Raw genomic sequence first — 14,136 nt, 5'->3', positions numbered from 1 at the left:
AGCTTGCAAGTTCGATCCTGACCAGGGGCTCAAGGTTGACTCAGCCTTCCATCCTTCCGAGGTCGGTAAAATGAGTACCCAGAATGTTGGGGGCAATATGCTAAATCATTGTAAACCGCTTAGAGAGCTCCGGCTATAGAGCGGTATATAAATGTAAGTGCTATTGCTAAGTGCTATTGCTAATCTTGAAATGATTTAAGCTAATGATTTAAGCAAGCACAGCTATGAACGAAGCCCCACAGAGACACTGAAGCTGACCCACTGAGTCAACAGCATGTATTCCTCCAGATCCCTGTTACCCCCATGGTGGCCCCCCCCCCATCCGGAGCAGCAGCAGCACTCCAGCCAGCCAGACTGCCCTGGCAGAGGAGGAATCTCCTCTCTCGTTTTGGCCAAGGCGAAGTGTGCATTCGCTACTGGAGTGATTCTCTCTCTTATTGTTGTGGAGAGTGAAGACTCTCTTGAAAAATTAATAATAAAATTTTGAAAAATTAAAAATAAAATTAATAATAAAAATTAAAAAGGAAAAACCAGAACAAAACAAGTCCAGGACCAAGAGGATCAACAGGTAATTGACTGAGAGGTGAGAGTGAAACAAATTCTTCTGCATCAATGTGATGTGCAAATGTTAGATAGCTTGACCACTGCAAAACCCTTTCACATCGAGGAAAAAGACTTTCAGTTCTGACATTTTCCTGACTAAGCTAAGCCCAGTAAAATACATATATTTGAATGGAGAGTTTCCAGAATATATTGATCAGCGCAGATAATTAGATACCTAGTTTTTGTTTTTGTTTGTTGTTTTCTGTAGCGCAGATCAATACCATCCTTGCTGCAGTCTGTGAGTCATTGTTGACTTGAGATGTGTCAGTTAAAACGCTTTTCTTGGTCAATTAGAAAACAGGCAATTAAGCAAGGGAGGAATTGGGTCTCTCCTCTCCAAGTTTCTGGCAGAAGAGGCCTACTTGGATTCTGCAGAGGAGGAGAAACAAGACATAAGGACAGGAACACCAGCTGCCACTGTGATTAGGAATCTGATCTTTGCTGAAATTTGAATGGAGAAACTTCCAGCTCAAAATAAGTTCCTGGATGGATGCCTATTAGGTGCAATCAACATTTTATTAAATGCTGTTGTCTACAAAACATTATTTGTGCCGGCACCACCAAGTTTTGTTAAATTGTCCTTAAAAGAGTTTGTATCTCCCCTAAGCATCTGAGGAGCCCTGCTACACACACACACATTATACTGTATTTCCTCCCACCAAACCTAATAACCGGTGTCTCCCCCCTCAAAGCATCCCCCCACTGCCAAAAATAAATAAATTAAGTGAAGAGTTGCTCCTCAAGGTTTCCTTCTGTCTGCACTCTTGATCCTTAAGGACCAACTTCTCCTTTATGAACCTTCCCATGTCCTCCGTTCTTTAGGGAGCTGCTCTGTTGAAGTCAGGCTGCTTGTTGTAAGTCGCAGAGGCTGCTCAATTTAGCACCCCCTTATGATGGAATTCTCTCCCTAGGAAAAACCGCCTCAGTCAGTTAGTCAGTCTCCTTCCCTCCTTTTTTAAGAGTAGGCCTTTTTATTTGAAAAGGCCTTTGAGAAATGCTCATGACTGATTTCCTGTGGCTGTCTTTCTAGCTAAATTTTGTGTGCTACACTGATTTAATTATATGGCCATTATTTTTAATAATGTGATCTTAATATTGCTTTGTGAATGGATCCTATTGGGATTCTAAGTCAGGAGGATACAAATTTAAATTCGTACTAAGCAGTTTAGAGCAAAAATGTTGTTTTTTCGATTCCCAGAGTATACATTGACCTTTTAATACTAACCATGACAGGCATGTTAGAAGTACTACTACAAGTAATAAGTACAAGTGTATATAGTGGTCTGTCTTATTAAGCACTGCAAAATTAATTTCCAGACAACAGGGGAGCTTTGCCAGAGGCTTTGGAATAAAATAAATGGGAATATGGCAGTTTCTTCTTTATTCTGAAACCTCCCTTTCCAATAGGTGTTAACAGAGGACAATATGACATCCTTCCTTTTATATGGAGGAGGATGCTCTTTTAAGAGCTGTGAAAAGGAGGAGAATTTTAACTGCATCATTTCAAAGGCAGAGAGGCAAATGTGTTTGGAATGCTTACACTGAGACAGATTTAAAAATACTTATCTTCAAGTCACTATTGCCATGGCAACACTTACCTTTTATCCCCTTCCCACACCCTGCTCCTTATGAGTTAGAAGTGTTTTATGTCTCTCTCTGTAGTGGTTCCTAATTCAATCCCTCTCCATTCTGACAGTTCGGCACAGCATCATGTGGCTTCAGTCTAAAATCAAAACCTTCCATCTTTAACACTTTACAGAAAACAAATATAGAGGTGCCTACATAGTCTTTAGCACTTATTTTTCAACTGCAAAGCTTTCTTTGGATCATATGTACTTAGTCTGTGTCTCAGGGCCAAACCAGATCTGACACTGGAGAAGTGTGTGCATTTATCTCCTGGTGTGTAGGGGTGTGTGTGTGTGTGTGTGTAGGATTTCAATTGCTACCATGGTATGGCAGAAGGAGAGTTTAATCCTTTTGCCTTGCAACAGTGCTTCAGTGCAAATCAGACTTATATACGCAATAAGAACTCATATAGCCCCTGTATGTGTTGCTCTCTGTAGGGGGAGCAATTTGGATTGGGGCCCCTGAAGCATGGGAGAAAAGGGTTAACTCCTTTCCCCCTCCTCAGCCATCTATCACAGTCCCAATCTAAACTGGGAGTTATGTGGCTCTTAGCAAAAAAAAAAAAAAGTGGGGGGGGCGGGGACTTCAGGATATGCAGTCACATATCTGATGTCCCAAATAGTTTGGCTGTCAGACAAGAAAGCAGTATTACTCCAATGATGTATCTTCAGGGAAGGATGCAGATTATTTCCCCTAACCTCAGCCAATAAAAATTACAGTTTCCTAGATAATATTTAAGAAATATACAAAGCATGTTTTAAAACACTTTATGAAATATTTAATAATGTTCTTTGATAACGTTTTCTAACAGAGATGGGTAAATATTAATTTATCAGCAAACTTCTAAGAGAGCGGCCAAAATGGCATTGCCATGACTCTTGCTCTTGCTTAAGACTAAGGACTAAGGGCACAATATCCCAGGAAGGAGCACTTCTGTGCTCTTGTACAGTTCTCCTTGATTTCAATTGGCCTTCTGTAAGATATCTCTTTTTCTAGATTGATCCCTAAAGTTGAAAGAGGTTTTTGAGGTTTTGTAGTTCATTCAAGATTTTTGCCACAATGAAGAGGAGCTTGGAAGAAGGAGAAGGCAATGTGCAGGATGATGCATGTGAAAACCACTATGCCTAGTGGTCAAATTGATGAATCAGCTGCCATACAGGGTACACATGTGGTAAGACACATTAAGGTTGGTCTCACAATTTACTATACCCAGGTAGGTAAGCCCTACCTGGGTATAGCTTGATTGTGAAAGGTGCTGGGATTGGAGAGAAGATGATAGCATTATGGAGGTGTATTGGAAGTGGGATTTGAGGAGACTATGGTAGACCAATGTAGCCAGCGGGGAATTGACTTGACTAGCAAGCCAGAGGTTGCCAGTTCAAATCCCCGCTGTTATGTTTCCCAGACTATGGGAAACACCTATATCGGGCAGCAGTGATATAGGAAGATGCTGAAAGGCATCATCTCATACTGCACGGGAGATGGCAATGGTAAACCCTCCCTGTATTCTACCAAGTAAAACCACAGGGCTCTGTGGTCACCAGGAGTCGACACCGACTCAATGGCACACTTTACCTTTATGGTAGACCTATGTACTTTAATGCAGGAGTTATAAGGATACTTGGCCACTAGATCCATGGGGATAAGGGTTAAAAATGAGATAAAATCTGGTTTGATAGAAAGTGCCAGGAAGCCAGAAAAGGCTTATATAATTTTTATGAGGAATATAACATAAATCCATATTTAACTATTCAAAAAAGGCTGCTAGCAAAGAAAAAAACAATGTAAGTGGTTACTTAAGATAAAGAAGAGTGAGATGCAAAAGAAGAACTGGACTCAATTAATCCAAGCAACAGCATGTCTTTTTTTCTGGCATCATAATAGCAGGAACTTTGAAATCATACAAAAGGGAAATTGAATGTCATATCCCAGTAGAGTGGTGGGAAGCTCATTTTTGTGATCTTTATACATCGCACGGTGAACTTGCCAGTTAGCCCCCAATTAGTTAGCCCCAATGATGAGTTGTCCGATCATATTGCTGAGTGGCCAGAGGTATCAGCTTCTGAGATTGGTGGCTTAATTTCCCAGTTAAAATCAGGGAAGGCCCTGGGAAGTTATTTTTGTTCCATCAGAAGTATTTAAAGAAAATATTGACTGGTGGCCACCACTGTTGGCCTCTTTATTTATACACATTGATACAGTGTTGGCTGGTGGTTCCTGGGATTGTGGGAGTGGGGTGCTAGGCAGGGCAGGTGATGGGTGGAGCCACAGGTAGTGAGAGGTGGAGCCAATTGTGGGCATCTGTGGAGGTACAGCCAGGACTAAACAGGCACCTTAGCAATTTATCGTAGCAGATAAATTTAATTCGACATGGAAACAAACTATAGACCAGAAATTTAGCGCCATTGGGTTGGATTTATCATTCCGGTTGAATATAGGTAATGCAGGTATGGAGAAGCTAAAGTCAATGGTTAAGCAACAACAGACTGGGCAAAGAGGCACCTTTTTAACGTGGTGATTCTCTTTATTTAGCAGGGGGAGAGTAACTGGCCCTATCCACGCCAAACACATTACCTCCAGTCACTGTTGCTGGTGTCTGTCTTATGTTTTTTTTTTAGACTGTGAGCCCTTTGGAGACAGGGGTCCATCTTATTTATTTGTTGTTTCTCTGTGTAAACTGCCTTGAGCCATTTTTGGAAGGGCGGTATAGAAATCGAATGAATGAATGAAAGAATAGCACGGAATCTTGAATGTTCTAAGAGTTGGTACCAGAATCAGGGGATTAGATTGGCTAATTGATTTCTTGTAATTCCATCTCATAGGAGAGCATTTCCACAAGCAAGATCTGATGTCCTTCCCTTAGCAGTTTTGGAAGGAAGCTATGCTAGAATTCCCCATGGAGAATGTAAATGCTCCTGTGGTGTTGATGTAGTTGAATCCATTGAGCATATATCTTCATATTTTTAATTATATATACATGAAGAGAGCTTATCATACCTCTGACAAATTCCCTGGATGTTCAGATGGGTTCTATATCACTTGATTGCTATCTGACTGGAATAATAACTGCAGCAACATATAAAGTCACACGGTTTTGTGCGACAATTTGTAGAATTTGTCATTGGATGAATAAAGAAGTGCTTCTCATTTTTCTTTTGCTTTTTTATTATACAAATTTATGTATAAGAAGCTGACCTGGTGCAGACCAACTGCGCCCCTAGTTTTCCCTGTCTCCCCCCGCCCACCAGCCCCATTTCGTTCTCCCTTGGCGGCCACTTCTCCTTGGCCAGTCTGGTGGCGTCTGCTTCTCCTCAGCCCGCCGGCCAGCCAGCATGGCGGCAGCTGCTTCTCCTCCATCGGCCAGCCTGACAGCGGCTGCTTCTCCTCCACCAGCTGGCAGGCCTGCTGGCTGCTGCTTCTCCTCCATGGCCAGCCAGCGGCAGCCACTTCTCCTCCATAGCCGGCTGGCCGGGCCACCCATCTCCGTTGCTAATCAGCAGCTTACTTGCGAACCCTCACAAGAGCTGCAACTCATGGAATTATGCGTGTGTGTGTGTGTGTATGTAGTATTGAGATTTTGTTTTAAGAGGTTTTAATATAATGATATGGTCATATCAGGATGTTGGTTGAAGATCACAATTAAGTTAAAGTGTTCAGAGAATTGGACCCGATCTTGGCCCTCTGTGACAAGTAGAGTCAGGATCTGTGACAAGGTAGCCTGGGTTTTTTAACCCAGGCTAATAGTGGGTGCAAGTATGCCCTTCTATCCCAGTCCCCATTGTGTGAATGCTCAGGCTGCTCCCAAATCCAGGTGACAAGAGTGCCAGGCAGCGAGGGATCCTCCAATGCAGGGATCCTCAACGTTGGGCCCCCAGATGTTCTTGGACTTCAACTCCCATAATCCCCAGGCCCAGTGGCCTTTGGCTGGAGATTATGGGAGTTGAAGTCCAAGAACATCTGGAGGCCCAACGTTGAGGATCCCTGCTCCAATGCACTGCACTCCTGATGCTGTGCACTGTGAGATGCTGGAGGACTTCTGCCTCTGGCTCCAAGCTTTGCCACTCAGCGCAGTGAGGCTTGCGTGCTGAGCGAGCTGCCTGAAGATCTTCGATTGTGTGTGGGAAGGCAGGTAGGCGCCTGCCTCCCTGCCAGCCCTCCCCACCCCCAACATTTTCGGTTGTGAGAATGACCTTATTGTGTTCTTACTTACGATTCAGCCATCTTTTGTACATCAAGTACAGCTGATCCATGTGCAGTGGTCTGTTTTTACACACCGATTGTGTGAGCTGGATTAGAGCGTGGATGCTGGCAGGAACAAACCTGCTTAGCTCAGACATCTAAAGCTCATGGCAGTGGTGGGCCTGTGCCTTTCAAAAGACTGTTGATGGCAATCCTGTATGTTGTGGCCGCCCTTCCAAGTCCTCATGGGGAACAATTAGTGGCTCCGCCAGAGATGCACATCACCACTCAGTGACTCTGTTTGAGAACAGACTCAGTAATTCTTAGCAGGAACCCTATATGGCCAATATGATTACCACCATATTTCAGATGGGGATGGAGAAGAACTGAGAAAGTGAGACAATGCCTTTGCTTAAAACCATCTAGTGAAGCTATCACAGAAGTGAGGTTTCAGCTAAGGGCTTCCTGGTTTACAATCCATTCTCTTAGCCACTGCAGTACACCAAAATCAAATCCCAAAGATTTATCCAGATCCAGAAAGTTAAACACTGGGTAGCATCCACAATTTCCCTTCCTCTGGAACAAGGACTCACAAGGACTCGATACCCGGGGCAGAGAAGCTGTGAATGCCACCCAATGTGTTTCAATAATGCTACCTACAAGGCAATTAGATTTGTGTGTGCATGTGCTGCTTAAAGCATTTTGCAGAGAAAAGAAATAAACTTGCGTCAGCATGTGTGTGGTTGTTTTTTTCCTTTAACAGAATGCCTGGAGTGCAATTGCCTTCTAGGTTTGCCACATCAATTATCTTTAAATAAAGAATACTCTCGAACAGTGACTGGTATTCACCAGTGAAAAATTAATGCTTACATTGCTAAGCAAACTATTAGTCATAAATTCCAGAGACACTCGAAGCGATGCCATAATAAATTAATAGTGCAGCCCTAGAGAGACATTTTGCATTTACACTTCCAATTTCGATCAGCTCCTGGCATGTTGCCTTTCACAGTCTGTGCAGCATTCTGCAGGGGCATCTGAATACCTGCACAAATGTGAAGTATTGTTGCAAGCTATAGGTCTGGTTATTGTCCCTGCCTCTAGCCAAGCAACACCTACTCAGAGTGTCAGGGAAGGTGGAACAGCCATCAGAGGTGACTCATCCTTCCCCTCTCCAGCAATGTGTGTGAGCTAAGGAAGAAAATGAGCAGCTCTGGCCAGAGACAAATCAGAGACAGAGAAAGACTGGACGTTGGTTAGAGAAAGATGGGAATGGAGACTGGGAGAAACTGACCTGAAAGCTGATGGAAGGCACCTTGAGGGCTCGCAGCATCTCTCTCTGGGAATCTGATGTGTTCTGTTGCTGAGTTATAGGAACGTACATGTCGCTTACTTTCACCTAATGCTCAGCTTGAATACTTGTAAATAAACCAAATATTACAAAGATACCATAAGCCTCCAGTGATCTCTCCTCCAAAGGAAGTCAGACCCAAGTAACATTGCTTCTGGAACCTACAGCTTCTGGGGGAAGCAGGGAGCATACCTAGCAGTATATTGTTTTTGTGATGCTCTTAATTTGCTATTTCAATACTAAGTTGGGTCCTCCTTATGGCTTGATAGGGCTGCCAAATATTTTACTGGCTTTCTTGTGTCCGCAGATTAAGTTGAAGGTAAAGATGCAAGCAGGTGGAAATGCATATAATTCCAATGCTGTTGAAAGCATCACCTACTGATTTTTGCAAGTAAGGATGCTGTTAAAGGTGTTGAAGCAGGCCAGGATGATCTTTTGTTTTTGGGTTAGTCCTTCTTGTCTAGTGTAACTCAGGTCAGAGCTGATCTGAAGTGAACCTAATGTGCTGTTTATTTGTAGCATCTGCTGTTATTTTTTCTATAGCACACCCCCCAATGAGCTTTATAGTTATCGTATTAATCCTCCCAGCCGCCCTGCGATATAGGATGCAAGTTAGGATTTGCCCAAGTCCACTCACTGAGCTTTATGACTAAGTCAGACCTGGGTTTCCTACATCTGCCTCAACACACTATTCATTCTGCCACAAAAGCTTATACTGGCATTTAGATGGAAAACTCCCAAGAGAGGTAGTAAACGTTTGCAGTAGTAGTAATTTTTTCAAGATAGGGAAATTGCACTCTAGAAAGTCCTTGGACTTATAACACAATCAGTTCCTGAAAAATGTGTCTTAAGTTGAAACATCTTGACTTGGGACCTATTTTCCCATAGGAAACAATGTTATAAATGATGATTGGGTTCCTCAACCAAGACCAGATACCCTATTTTTTCCTGCTTTCGAAACTGGTGGTGGGTCAGTCACAGACATTCAGACATGTAGCAGAGACATTGATAGTGGAGAATTGGAAGTTGCTCACCCTTGCCACCCACTCTCTTCCTGGCTCTTACTTTTCTGTGGGAGGCAACTTGGCAGAATGCTTGCATCTCTTCCTCCTCCCGGGTAGGGGTGTGTACTGTGCATGGAATACTTGCCACAGTTCGGTCCGAGTCCAAACTTGAGTTTGGACCAAACTGTGGGTTCCAGAACTGGTCTGGTCAAGTTGCCAAGCCAGCTTGAAGCAGTTTCGCAATCGAACTGCTCAAACTGGCCGGGTTTGTGGTCGAACCAGTCCATGCACACACCTACTCCTGGGTAACAGTTGCATGGGGTTGGCAGGCAGGCAGGCAACTGTGTGTGGGGTTGGAATGGGCTGGCTTTCTCCTCCTCACCATTACAACACAGCAGCTGAGCAGGGAAGAGAGCAAGCAGCAGTCGGGGGAGCATCTTGTATGGGTGAGTCAGCCAATCCCTCTGCAGTCTCAGACACAGGAACAGCTGCTGCCAGGACTGCCAATTCCAATTAAAATGGGAGCCTGAGCTATCATTGTCACCTCCTCTGTGAAGCTGAAATACAGCTGTAGAGTTGAAACACGGTGGCAATTTACGAACATTTTAAGTGCCTTTCAGCTTAACTTGGAAAAGTTGAAGGCTGCCTGAACAGGTCGCAAAGAAAAGCCGACACAGCCGGCCCGCCCAAAAGAGGCCTACTGAGGTAGTCATCTCAGGTGATGGATGGGCAGGTGGTGGTGATGAAGGGCAGTGGGTGCCCTGCCAGCTTCCTTCCAGTGCCACCACCCCCTGTACCTAGCAGCACACCACCACTGTTGCTGCCCCTCCACCTCTTCCTCCCACTGCTTTAAGAGGGGAAGCGTGAAGAGAGAGCAGAAGTCAGACGAAGCATGGAGAAGGGGAGCATGTGGGCTAAAGTCTTCAGTTGGTCTTGCTTCTGAGTAAAAATGCATAGGATCAAGCAGTATGTATAGCGTGTACCTTTGAGAGGAGGAGAGTATGACTAGGAGATGGATTGCTTGGGACAATTATTTTTCAGAAGGCCTTCTTCATGTACACTGCACCCATTCACATGGTGTGACTCAAATGCTGAACTGTGTGCAACTACCACCAGGCAGATTCTTAACTGTTGCTATATTATACTGCCAGTTTTCCTGGTAAGGAAACTTATTTAAAGTAAACGGTTTTAGAAATAAACATACTCATATTTTGTCTCCCATTGGGAGAAAGACTTAAAATAGAATGCTAATAACAGTTTGGCTTCCAAAGCTTTTAAAAACATCACTAACCTTAAGGAAAATGGATTTTGCATTAGCAGTGAAGCAATGTTTAATCTGCATTGTTTTCTGAGGCCCCATCTGACCTTCAGTTAACTGGAGGTCAGAGTAACTGAGGGCTTTTATTATAATTTTAATAAAACAATCCAGAGTAAAGCACACAAATAGGTACTTCGAAGAGCACACTTAAACAAGCAGTAAGATATTCTCTGAGGTCATTCACACAAGTGAAAACTCTGTGATTTTTGGTTTCTGAGTGAAAACAACTAGGTAGGAGCAAGAAGTGATGTGTGAAAGCGAGCTAGGAGGAAAACCTGGGTAGCTTTCCCTCCTACCTTGTTTCCACAGAATCACTTCTCCCTCCTGCTACCTAGTTGTTTGCACCCACATAACCAAAAATTAGGGGTACACACAGCCCCCAAAGCTGGGTAGAACAGAGTTGTCGCTGGTGTGGATGACCTCTCCTTGACTTTCATGCAAGTGTGAGTTAGAACATAAGAACAGCCCTGCTGGATCAGGCTCAAGGCCCATCTAGTCCAGCATCCTGTTTCGCACAGTGGCCCACCAGATGCCGCTGGAAGCCACAGGCAGGAGTTGAGGGCATGCCCTCTCACCTGCCATTACTCCCTTGCAACTGGTACTCAGAGGCATCTTGCCTTTGAGGCTGGAGGTGGCCCACAGCCCTCCGACTAGTAGCCATTGATAGACCTCTCCTCCATGAAGTCATCCAAACCCCTCTTAAAGCCATCCAGGTTGTTGGCTGTCACATCCTGTGGCAGAGAGTTCCACAAGTGGATCACACGTTGTGTGAAAAAGTACTTCCGTCTGTTGGTCTTAGTCCTCCTGCAATCAATTTCATGGAGTGACCCCTGGTTCTAGTGTTGTGTGAGAGGGAAAAGAATCTCTCTCTCTCCACCTTCTCCACACCATGCATGATTTTATAGACCTCTATCATGTCACCCCGCAGTCGTCTTTTTTCTAAACTAAAAAGCCCCAGGTGTTGTAGTCTTGCCTCATAAGAAAGGTGCTCTAGGCCCTTGATCATCTTTTCTGTACCTTCTCCAGTTCAACCATGTCCTTTTTAAGATGTGGTGACCAGAATTGGTGAGTTAAACTATTTCTCTGTTTTTACAAATCACTGAAGAAGTAGTTCCTTAGCAGAAGGTGTTTTGGGACAAGAGAGCTAGAGAGCTTATTCAGCAAACATCTGGGTCAACCTAACCACCTTTGAACTGACAAATAGCATCTCCCTGGGGAAGTGGTGCAGAGGGCCCTGTTCATAACATGTAAAAACAAACACTTGGGGCTTTTCAGAGGATCACTCTATGCAGAGTTATTATGTACTTGTTGCAAGGGATCCAGGAATCATTCCTTAAGGGAAACATTTTTGTTGCAGAGATATCATATTTTCCTAGCCATCAAATCACAATATTGTGTTACTGAAGAAGTGCATTTTTCTCCTTTAGCTAGCAATGGGGTTGCACAAGTTATGCTCATCCAGTGTATATCCACTATAATAAGTCTTTGATATAAGTTAGCATGAAGCAGCTATTCAACCGTACACTACCTACTTCAAAGTTTTACTGTATTTTTAAAATTCTTCAGAAACTGGAGGATACCCCTTTTGTACCCCTCAGCTCAGCCATTTCCATACAGAAAACTAGGGAATCTACACCCTCCTCTTGCAGCAACGTCCTTCCATTTAATGACACTTCTGTTACATTTAAAGCATTGCATTGCAATAAGGACTTTTGTGAATTGGGGTTCTTTCCACATATCCTTCCTTTTGCTCTTTTCTCCTGTGCCCTCCCAAAAGCTGATCCACCCATTTGAGATAATCCTGCTGTATATTTACAGGATGCCTGTAGGATGAAATCATGGCAGATAATGTAAAGTCGTTTTAAGTGCTTCAGGTCATTGACGTGAAGGAGTTGGGAGAGGAGTCTTCTCAGGATTACCAGGTTCATAAACAAGGTCTTTAACTGAGGTGATGATTTTGCCTCTGTCTGAAATAAGCATGTATGTTGGCGTAAGGGGAGAGAACAGTTTATCCAGTGCTCAAGGTAATCAAACATAAGGAACTACAGAAAAGGAATAAACTTAAGTCAAATACAATCATGTGTTGTCCGAAGCTGCCAAGATAGACCTATTCCTCCTTACCTATGGCTCTGAACCCAACACCTGTAACCTAGATTTGAAGCCAGTTGCAGATGTTGGTTTTGGAACTGTAAGTAGGGCAAAACATTAGCTTCAGACAACATACCCAATGTCGGCATAGCCTTCTCGACATGGGAAGTAAGGCATGTGCATTCCAAGGCCTGGTGTTTCGCCAGAGGCGTATCTAGGGAAAATAGTGCCTAGGGCAAGCACTGAAATTGCACCCCCTGTCCAAACATCTGACACCCATCTTTCAGATAACTTTACCATAATATCAGCTGAAAAATACAAGTCAAGCTCGTTAATCTTTTAATATTGCAAAAACTATTTAGCAGTGGACGTAGCCAGACCAAAAAAATGCTGGAAAACTACAAATTTCAGTATTCTGGGGCTCATGAAATACCCAAATACTATGTGGAGGTGTACTTGGAAAACTAAACAGAAGTGCTTGTCTAATTCTCTACTATGCATTGTAGCATCACTATTACATATGTTTTAAAAATAAATGGAGGATTTGAATTTTCCCAGATACTCTGAAAATAATTAAAGGATGCAGTGTCACTGCTTGGAATATATTCTAGTATTTCAGAAAGAGAGTTAAAATGAGAGAAAGAGAGCAAGAAACTCCCAGTGGGCCTTAATACTAAGGATTTCACACTGATTCAAAGACTAACTCACCATTAATATTATTAAGACATCACATTTTAGTCACTTATCACAAGAAGCATAGTAAGAACAAATGAATACAATCCTAGCTCATAAGCTTCAGCTCAGTATTCACAAGCCCTGATTCTCTGTACATAATGCCAACCTGAATATGTGTACAGTGACATATTATATTAAATAAAAAATGTTTTAACCTATAGCCCATTCGGGGGGCTTCCTAAAGGCCGTGGGGGGTCTGCAAAGGTTCCCCCTCCCCCCGCTGGCCTCTAGGGCCTCGCAGGGACCATTTGAGCATGTGTGGTGACTATATATATATATATATGGCCGCTGAAAACAAAATGGCCACCACACATTCTGAAATGTCCTCTGTGAGGCCTGGCATGGCCTAGGGCCTCACAGAGGCAATTTGAGCATGTGCAGTGGCCATTTTGTTTTCAGTGGCCATTTAAAACTTTTTTTCAAGTGTCACCCGGAGCATGTGCCCTGCCTGCCCCACCCTAGATACGTCCCTGTGTTCCACAGCAACCATATTTGCCGTGTTATGTGTCATTCAATTGCTCATCCCATATAACAATCAACCAAAATATGTCAATGTAAGATTGAGCAAACCCACCAAGTCAGCCTAAGCCTTAAGAAACCTCTTAAAAAAGCACAGTAACCAAAGACAGCCAAATTACATCAGAGCTATTTATTTAAGGAAAGAAATAAGAAAGTGAAGACAGGGCAGTAGCAAACCCAAACAAGTCCTGGATAAAGCAAAGATAGTGAGAAAACAAATTTGCTTATTCCTATTGAGTGCAAGTGGAACAGTCCACAGGCTGTTCTATCTTTGTTGTATAGGATTTCTGGCATTCCCTTGCTTCTCCTGTGCTTTTATACTCCTTTGGATTTATTGGCAGTTTGATGCAAAGAGCATTTTCCCAAATTTGGTCTTCTCCTGCTTCTCTGGCATGTGTTAAATCAAAGCTGGCGTTTTTGGCCACTATTCCCTTTCCCCTAAAGACATAATACCTGTAAAGCTAAATTAGAATCCTGATTCAGTGGTGTTTAAATGGTTAAATGATCTGGCTACTGAGCCACAATAAGCAGCATTAATCCAGATGTCAGCATTTTCTTCCAATTCTCCCTTTGCTCTGCCAGTCATACACTGGCCTAAAGCTGTGCAATGCTGATGCCGAGCGACTTTTAACATTCTGGATACTGATCATATCAAATGCTGGCTTCAAAATCTTATAGAACCACAATGCTGGAAGGGGTCTGAAAATTCACATATC

This window comes from Hemicordylus capensis, chromosome 1, assembly GCF_027244095.1.
Source record: "Hemicordylus capensis ecotype Gifberg chromosome 1, rHemCap1.1.pri, whole genome shotgun sequence".
Classification (NCBI taxonomy): Eukaryota; Metazoa; Chordata; class Lepidosauria; order Squamata; family Cordylidae; genus Hemicordylus; species Hemicordylus capensis.
The sequence above is the reverse complement of the archived record's forward strand: the minus strand, read 5'-3'. Positions refer to the sequence as shown.